Source organism: Lynx rufus, unplaced genomic scaffold, assembly GCF_022079265.1.
Source record: "Lynx rufus isolate CCGP_SWC_20201006 ecotype Redwood Valley unplaced genomic scaffold, mLynRuf1.p SCAF_14, whole genome shotgun sequence".
Lineage (NCBI taxonomy): Eukaryota > Metazoa > Chordata > Mammalia > Carnivora > Felidae > Lynx > Lynx rufus.
In genome coordinates, this window is record NW_025814828.1 from 54,428,441 (window position 1) to 54,439,155 (window position 10,715).

Here is a 10,715-nt window from a genome sequence, read left to right on the forward strand (position 1 = left end):
TCCTGCCCTGAGAGAAGAGTTGTGATCTCTGTCCCATGAAGATCAGCTGTGTTTTGTTTTATCCTTCAATTCCTGTAAACTCCAGTGTATCCTTACAGTAAAACCCCCTTTTCTTCAGGTAGCTTGGATTAATATTGAGACAAAAAGAATTTTGTTTAAAAGATTTTAAAGTGCCCATGTAGCCAAGAACAAATTAGTACACAGGCCCTATAAAATAAGAGGCAGTTACAGACAGTTCTTTGTAAACTATTTCTCCACCTGAAAATTACAGCTTAAAGAGGTTTTAAAATTATTTTTTAATGTTTATTTATTTTTGAGAGAGACAGAGTATGAGCTGGTGAGGGGCAGAGAGAGAGGGAGTCACAGAATCCGAAGCAGGCTCCAGGCTCTGAGCTGCAGCACAGGGCCCAATGTGGGACTCAAACTGTGAGATCTTGACCTGAGCCGAAGTAGGCCGCTTAACAGACTGAGCCACCCAGGCACCCCTGAAAGAAGTTTTTATTAGCACTATTAAAATGCTAGAAATATTAGTTCAAGTCTAAATAATGCTCAAGAAATCATAGGATAAAACATATTTTAAAAAAAATTGATCTCTCCTTTTGCCTTCAGCTCATTTCATAGCCAAATTACTCCAGGCAGCTGGAAAAAGCTATTTTTATTCTTAAAACCTCTGGGGAAGTGTATTTCATTCTTTTTTGCCCATTTATTCATGGTTAGGAATCTCTGTCACTGCAATATTGGTTTCTGTAATTTTTAATGTTAAATTTGGAGTAGTAAGTGATGTATTAAAATATTAATATGACATCATGGCATGATTGAAAATAAAACAACTAATGCCAATTCATCCTAGCATTCAAACCTCCATACAATGCTCCCAATATAAGCATGGTATCACATGGAGTCTGTCAGAAATAGTATATATTATATATAACTATCAAAACACATGAAATTAGCTGCATTAATGGTGAAACCTCAGTTTCAGTCCTAATTACTCTACAGTAGTATGCAAATTACAAGTATTCATCAAGATGGGAAAATCAAAACTGTGGCAGCCAGCCAGCCTCCAAAATGGCATCAATGGGACTCATATCCTGGAAGTCATGCCCTTGTGCAGTCCCTTGCCACATAAAATCAGCTAGCCTGTGTACAAATAGGATTTTGTGGAAATGATGAAGTTTGACTTTAGAGGACAAGTCATTTAAGACATTGCAATTTCCACCTTAATCTGTCTAGGATCACTTGCTCTGGGAAAAGTCAGCTGTCATTTCATGAGAAATTCCAACAACTCTTTGGAGAGGTCTATGTGGTAATAGCTTTTGCACATATGCAGCAGGGAACCAAGGCCTCTTGCCAGCAGCCATGTGAGTGGTTGATCCATCTTGGAAGTGTATCTTCCATCTCTAGTTAAGCCTTCAGATGACTACAGCCTCAGCTGCCATCTAGACTGCAACCTCATGAGAGACCCCAAAACAGAACCACTCAGCTAAGCTACTCCTGAAATCTTGGTTCATAGAAACTGTGAGATAATAAAGGTTTATTCTTTTAAGACACTAATTTCTTTTCTTTTTTAAAAATTGTGTAGTTCTTTAATGTTTATTTATTTTTGAGAGAGAGAGACAGAGAGAGATAAAGCAAGCAGGAGAGGGATAGAGAGAGGGAGACATAGAGAATTCCAAGCAAGCTCTGTCCATGCTGTCAGCACAGAGTCCAACACAGGGCTTGAACTCACCAAACCGTGAGATCATGACCTGAGCCGAAATCAAGAGTTGGACCGACTGAGCCACCCAAGTGCCCCTAAAACACTAATTTCTTAGGTGGCTTTGTTATGCCCAGAATTCGTGATCCCCAAAGACCGCCAGGAAGCCGAGTCCGATGTATAAGCAAAAGAGCCTTTATTCGAGCTAGCTCGAGCTCAATCCCCTACCTGCACCAAGGCAGCGGTGAGATACGGTGAGATACCGGAGAGAGAGAGCGAGTTTCAAAAGGACAAAGGTTTTATTGGGGCCTAGGGGCAGTTGGTGAGGTAATGGCTGTGGCCTCAGCTGATTGGCTGGGGAAGGGTCCGAGTCCTGTTAGGCAGGTGAGCGGGAGGTTACTCAAGGGGAGGAGGCGTGGTCAAGGTGAAGGACACAGAACAAGATGGAGTTGGCCGGCATAGGCCCGCCCTTTCAGCTTCTTATTCAGCATTTGGTAGCTAGTAAAAAAATAGCACTGTAATCTGAAGATGACATTTCAATCATGCTTTCTCATGGTGAGAGCTGCCACTGCTACATCCAAGAAATCTATGCCCCATCCCATCCCAATGATTTAGTCAAATCAAGCCCTAATATAACCTTTCCAGCATTATATACCACTACTCCTCCACTACCTATACTCTGATCCAGCAAAACTGGTCAATTCACTGTTTCCTGAACATTTTTATGTCTCCATGTATTAATTTTTTTCTCTCACTGAAAAGCATTTATTTTTCCTATCTTTATTGTAAACTCACACATTTCCTTCAGAATCCCTCTGAGCTGCCACCTGCTTCATGCAAGCTTTACTGATGATCTCTGAAATTGGTTTATATATCTTCTTCCATTTACGTCCTGTATTATTGGAGACTATGTTAGTTGCAAGTGACATAATCCCACCTCAGACTAGCTCAAGCAAAAAGGACATTTACTGAAGGGAAATTGGCAGTGTAATAAGAGAACACTATGCTTGTGTCATCCCATGAATACAATTGGATAACTATAAAATCATCTTAAATACCCCAGAAATTTATCTGAAGATTGGCAGAACAATTTCCAAAACTGAAGGTAGAGAAAGGCCACATCAAAGAAGGTAGAAATTGCACAGATGCAGTTTGAGAGAGAAATGGTTCGTGGCTGCTGCATTGGGGAGGGAGCCACAGTTGCATAGAAGGGCGAGACAGACTAGCACACAGGGGAGTGTATGGGGGGAAATAAATCCTCATAGCAATTTTCTTGGAAAGCACAAGGGACTAAATTTTGTGAGTTCTTGCAACCAGTGAGGGTTAAAGCCTGAATTTTTAAAGGCTAGCAGGCATGGCTTGAATAGAGCCTGAGGGCATTGGGGCTGTTCTTGGAGAGAAGGCAGGGCCAACAGCCCATGGACATGCAGCATGGAAACAGCAATCTGAAGAGTGCCTGGGGCACACAGTGGGGAGGTTATTTGCTCATCTCAGAGTGTGTCCCAGAGAGGCAGCATTCATAGAGAGACCCCTCTCAGAACAAAGGAACTGACAGGTGCCATTTTCCTCCCTTACCCTTCAGCATAAGCACAGGACCCCCTGCGGGAACCACCACACAGCAGATACTCGCTACCTAATTTTCTTACAACAAACCCTACCTCCCACACTCTAGGTGAACCCCCCTCTTTCCAGTCACACTTGCCTCAGTCCCAGCATGGCAGGCCCCCTCACCCAGAAGACAAGTTTAAATACCTGCCTACACCTCATCTCCTGACTCAGGAAATTTGCAGGGCCTTGGTTCCAGCAGCAGTGACAACTGGTCTTATTTCACAAGCAGACCAGAGCACATCTGGTAAGATTGCACCACATTTAGGCCAGAGACCCAACACTGTCCACAATAAGCAAAGAGAGCCTCTGCAGATGACTGGCCTGAAGGATAAAGTAGTCAGCACAAAACAGCAGCATGCATGCAGCACACATTGGAGACACTCCTGGTGCACCAGGATCTGGGAAACATGGGACACTACATGGCAGGGCACTATAGGATCTCTTCTTTATAAGGCTATTATCCTCAAGAATAGGAGACATAGGTGACTTTCATAACATAAAAAAGCAGGATCAGAAACTTAGAAAAGATGAGAAGACAGAGTAGTTTATCCCAAATGAAAGAACAGGACAAGTCCATAAGATATAAGTAACATGCCAGATAGACAATTTAAAGTAATGATCATATATACTCACTGCATTTGAGAAAGAAATGGAAGGCATCAATAAGACCCTTAACACAGAGATAAGGAATAGCATAGCAGAGTTAAAGGGCTCAGTAAACAAAATAAAAACATTACTGATGGAATGAACAGCAATCTGGAAGATGCATAGGAACAAATTAATAACCTAGGAGACAGAGTAATGGAAAATAATCAAGCTGAACAAATGAGCAAAAAAAAAATTATGCAAAATGAGAATAGGTTTAGGGAACTCAGTGACTCCATCCAATGTAATAATATTTGTATTATAGGAGTCCCAAAAGAAGAATAGAGAGAAAAAGGAACATAAAATTTCTTTGAAGAAATAATAGCTGAAAACTTCCCTAATCTGGTAAAGGAAACAGATACCTATGTCTACAAGGCACAGAGAACCCTAACAAATTCAACAAAATCAGGTGACACCAAAATATATTGTAATTAAAGTGGCAAAATACACCCACAAAGAAAAAAATTTAAAGGAGCAAGGCAAAGGAAGACAGTAACATATAAGGGGAATATTATAAGATATCTAATATCTCAAAATATCACTGGATTATTAAGCAGAAACTTTCCAGGCCAGAAGGGACTCAAATGATATATTTGAAGTGCCGAATGGGAAAAATCTGCACCCAAGAATACATTATCCAACAAGGCTATCATTCAGAATATAAGGAGAAATAAAGAGTTTCCCAGACAAACAAAAAATAAGAAGTTAATGACCAGTAAACCATCCCTGCAGAAATATTAAAGGGGACACTTTGGAAAGACCAAAAGTGACAGTATGAAGGTAGAAAACACAAAAGCCATAAAGAGGAATATGTCTGTAAAAAAATCAGTCAAGGAACTTACAAAATAAAAGGACTTAAAATATGATACAATATACCTAAAACATTGGGAAAGTGAGGAGTAAAGAATGGGTTCAAATTTAAAAGACCATCATATGAATATAGACTGCTATTTGCAAAAGATGTCATATAAAGACCTAATGGACACAAAAAATAAAAAATAACTAATGAATATGCAAAGAATAAACAAATCTAAATATATCACTAAAGAAAACGAGCAAACAATGCAAAAAAGAAAGACAAGAAAGGATCAGAGAAAATCTTCAAAAACACTCAAGAAAGAAGTAATAAAATGGCAACAAGTACAAATCTATCAATAATTACTTTGAATGTAAATGGACTAAGCAATCAAAAGAAATAGGGTGACAGGATGGATAAAAAACACAAAACACACTTATAGGCTGCCTACAAGAGACTCATTTAGACCTAAAGACATCTGCAGATTGAAGCTGAGGAGATGGAGAAACATTTATCATGCAAATGGACTTCAAAAGAAATATGGACTAGGAACACTTATATTGGACAAAGTAGAATTCAAAACAAAGACTGTAACAAGAGACAAAGAAGGACACTATATAATAATAAAGGAGAAAATCCAACAAGAACAAGAACATATAATAATTGTAAATATTTATGTACCCAACATGTAGCACCCAGATATACAAAAAGTTAATAACAAATGTATAGAAAATAATGGGTATAATACAGTAATAGTAGGGGAATTTAACACTCCACTAACATCAATGGACAAATCATGTAAATAGATAATCCACAAGGATAATGACTTTGAATGATACACTAGAACAGATGGATTTAACACATATATTCAGAACATTCCATCCTAAAACAATACACATTCATTTCAAGTACACATGAAACATTCTCCACAATAGATTACATATTAGCCTGTAAACAATCCTCAACAGGGTGCATGTCTAGCTCAGTTCATGGAGCATGCAACTCTTGATCTTGGGGTTGTAAGTTTGAACCCCACCTTGGGTGTAGAGATTACTTAAAAATAAAATCTTAAAAGAAATAAAACCTCAACAAATTTGAGAAGATCAAAGTCATACCATGCACCTTTCTGACCACAATGCTGTGAAACTAGAAATCAATCCCAAGAAAAAATCTGGAAAGACCACAAATACATACATGGGGGTTAAATAACAAGCTACTAAACAATGAATGGGTCAATGAGGAAATAAAATAAAAAAAAAAACCCATGGAAACAAATGAAAATGAAAACACAAAATGAAAACAAACCTTTAAGATGCAGGAAAAGCAGTTCTAAGAGGGATGTTTATAGTAATATAGACATACCTCAAGAAGCAAGAAAAATCTCAAATAAAAACCTAATCTTACACATAAAGGAACTAGAAAAAGAACAATAAAACCTAAAATGAACACTATAAAGGAAAAAATAAAGATAAGAGGGGAAATAAATGATATAGACACTAAAAAAAAAAAACAATAGAAGACATCAATGAAACCAGGATGAGGTTATTTGGAAAAGTCAATAAAATTGAGAAACTTCTACCCAGACTTATCAAGGAAAAAACAGAAAAGACTACATAAAATCACAAGTGAAAGAGGGGAAATAATAACAAACACCAGAGAAATACAATTATAAGAGAATATTATGAAAAAATATATGCCAAAAAATTGGACAAACTAAAAGAAATGGATAAATTCCTAGAACCATATGAACTACCAAAACTGAAACAGAAAGAAATAGAAAATTTGAACAGACTGATAATCAGCAAAGAAATTTAATCAGTACCCAAAGCTCCCAACAAACAAAAGTCCAGGACCAGAGGGCTTCACAGGTGCATTCTACCACACATTTAAAGAAGAGTTAATACCTATTCTTCTCAGAATATTCCAAAAAATAGAAACTGAACAAAAATTTCCAAATTTATTCTATGAGGCCAGCATTACCCTGATTCCAAAACCGGATAAAGACAACACATAAAAGAGAACTACAGGTCAATATCTCTGATAAACACAGATGCAAAAATCCTCAACAAAATGTTAGCGAATCAACTCTGACAATGCATTACAAATTATTCACCACAATCCAGTGGGATTTATTCCTGGTTTGCAGAAGTGGTTCAATATACACAAATCAATCAAAATGATATATCACACCAATAAAAGAAAGGATAGAAACCATATTATCCTTTCAATAGATGCAGAAAAAGCATTTGACAAAATACAACATCCATTCATGATAAAAACTCAACAAAGTAGGTATAGAGGAAACATACTTCAACATAATAATGGCCATATTTGAAAAACTGACAGCTAACATCATCCTTAATGGGCAAGCACTGATAGCTTTTCCCCTAAGATCAGGAATAAGACAAGGATGTCCCCTCTCACCACCTGTATTCAGCATATTACAGGAAGTACTAACCACAACAATCAAACAGCAAAATGAAATATCCAAATTGGTAAGGAAGAAGTAAAACTTTCATTATTTACAGATGACATTATACGATCTATGGAAAACCTGAAAGACTCACCAAAAACTGCTAGAACTGACAAATGAATTCAGTAAATTTGCCAGATACAAAATCAATGTACAGAAATCTGTTCCATTTCTATACATCAAATGAAGCAGCAGAAAGAGAAATTAAGAAAACAATCCCACTTGCAATTGCACCAAAAATAATAAGATACCTAGGAATAAATTTAACCAAAGAGGTGAAAGATCTTTACTCTGAAAGCTATAAAACACTGATGAAAGCAATTGAAGAGGACACAAAGAAATGGAAAGACATTCTGTACACGTGGATTGGAATATTGTTAAATATTGTTAAAATGTCTATATACCCAAAGCAATCTACACATTTAATGCAATCCCTATCAAAATACCAACAGCATTTTTCACAGAGCTAGAACAAACAATCCTAAAATTTGTATAGAACCACAAGAGTCCCCAGATAACCAAAACAACCTTAAAAAAGAAAAGTGAAGCTGGAGGTATCACAATTCTGGACTTCAAGTTATATTACAAAACTATAGTAATCAAAACAGTATGGTACTGGCTCAAAAATAGACACTTAGATCAATGGAACAGAATAGAAAATCCAGGAATAGACCCAAAATTCTATGATCAACTAATCTTTGACAAAGCAGGATAGAATATCCAATGGGAAAAAGACTCTTTAGCAAATATTGTTGATAAAACTGGACATCAACACACGAAAGAATGAAACTGGACCACTTTACTACACCATACACAAAGTAAATTCAAAACAGATTAAAGACCTAAATGTGAGATCTAAAACCATAAAAGTCCTAGAATATAACACAGACAGTAACTTCTCTGACAGCAGCCATAACAAGTTTTTCTAGATATGTCTCCTGAGGCAAGGGAAACAAAATAAAACTGAACTATTGGGACTTCATTAAGATAAAAATCTTCTGCACAGCAAAGGAAACAATCAACAAAACTATAAGGCAACTTACAGAATGGGAGAAGATACTAGCAAATGACATATCTGATAAAGGGTTAGTATTCAAAATATATGAATAATTTATAAAACTCAACACCCAAAAAACAATCCAATTTAAAAATGAACAAAAGACATGAACAAACAATTTTCCAAATCATCCATATGGCCAACAGACACATGAAAAGATAGTCATCATCACCATCAGAGAAACGCAAATCAAAACTATAATGCAATATCACCGCACATATGACAGAATGGCCAAAATCAACAACACAGGAAGCAACAGGTGTTGGCGAGGATGTAGAGAAAAACGAACCCTCACGCACTGTTGGTGAGAATGTGAACTGGTGGAGTCACTGTGGAAAACAGTATGGAGATTCCTCAAAAAGGTAAAAATAGTACTACCTTATGATGCAGCAATCACACTACTGAATATTTACTGAAATAATACAAAAACACTAATTCAAAGAGATATATTCACCCCAATGTTTATAGCAGCATTATTTACAATAGCCAAGATAGGGAAGCAGCTCACGCGTTCATCAATTAAGGTTAAAGAAGACTTGGTGTATACACACACACACACACACACACACACACACATATACATACACACACACACACACATATATATATATATATACATATATATGTATATACACACATTGTGTGTATATATATAGTATATATATACATATATATGTATATACCTACAATGGAATATTATTCAGCCATAAAAAGGAATGATGTCTTGCCACTTGTTATGTCATAGATGGAGCTGGACAGTATAATGCTAAGAGAAATAATTCAGTCAGAGAAAGACAAATACTATATAATTTGACTCATATGTGGAATTTAAGAAAGGAAACAATTGAGCAGAGGGAAAATAGACCAACCAAGAAACATACTCTTAACTATGGAGAGCAAAGATATGGTTACCAGAGGGGAGGTTGTTGAGGTATGGTTTAAATAGGTGATGTGGATTATGGAGTGAATTTTTTGTGATCAGCACTGGGTGATGTGTAGAATTGTTGAATCACTATATTGTACACATGAAAATAATATAATATTGTTCTTGGGGCGCCTGGGTGGCTCAGTTGGTTGAGCGTCTGACTTCAGCTCAGGTCATGATCTCACAGCTCGTGGGTTCGAGCCCCGTGTCAGGCTCTGTGCTGACAGCTCAGAGCCTGGAGTCTGCATCATATTCTGGGTCTCCCTCTCTCTCTCTGCCCTCTCCCGCTCATGCTGTCTCTCTCTGACTCTCAAAAATAAATGAACATTAAATATATATATATATATATACTGTTCTTAATTAACTGAAATTAAAATAAAAATTTCAAATGCATTTGTTGATTCACATAACAAGATATGGAGGTGGCTTAACTATGACTGAATCCTGAGACTCAAACTCAAACAATGCCATTCATTAGTTCTCTGTGTCTCCCTTTCTTGGTCGCCCTCTCTCTATCTCTATCTCTATCTCTCTCTCCCCCATTTCTTGGTCCTGATTCCCCGAGTCCCTGTGAAGATTTCCTTTATTCCATAGGCAGTCTCTTTGTTGGGGAAAATAACTGTTAGAAAGGTACACATTAAACCCTTACAGTTTGTTATTCAAAAGTAGTCTCTCCATCTCTCCCCAGGTCCCTATATAAGGGCAGTCCTTGATTGCTCCTGTCATCAGGGTCTCAGCAGAAATTGAGGGCACACTCAACCTTGGTAGTTTATTGTCAGAGTTTGGGGAAACCTGCATAGAATCTTGCAGCAATTACAACAGAAGAGAGCTTTTATCATGTCTGGACAAGAATTGGTAAGAAGCAAGAAGAGTTAGCTGTGCTCAGAGAGGGTAGCTATATGGAGAAGGCCACCTGGCAAGTGTTGTTAATTCAGTAGATGATTGTAGCCAATTCACAGCAACTTTGAGAGGAACAGAGACTAGACATATGTGGTTGTAGTATGGTACATGAAGAATTTTCTTAAAATGAGACTTTCAAAGTAGGTTATGGTGAGATCCTGAGGGACTTCAAATGGAAAACTAATTGTGGATTTTATATATATGTAACTGGAAACACGAAGCTTTTTGTATGGGAAAAGATATAATTATATCCTTAGAAGAAAATGTTGCTTGTGATATGAAGACTATAGTAGAAAGAGCAGGAGGTAGAATGATCAGTTAGGAGGCTATTGTAATACTTTAGAAAAGGAAAATGCTGAAACCAGAGCAGTGGCAGTGAGAAGGTAATGAGAATGAATTTGGGAGACACATAAGTAGAAAAGACAAACCAGTCAGTATATTGTGGGTGAGTGTGAGGATAAGTGAAGAGAAGTCAAACTTAACCCTAGATAATTAGAGAATGACAATGAAACCAAAGATTTTATCAAAGCTACCACATTGCTCAGTTTTAGGAGGCACCATTCACATTGTGAGCTATGTGAAAGGCATCCTCTGGAGTAGTATTGCACATAGATT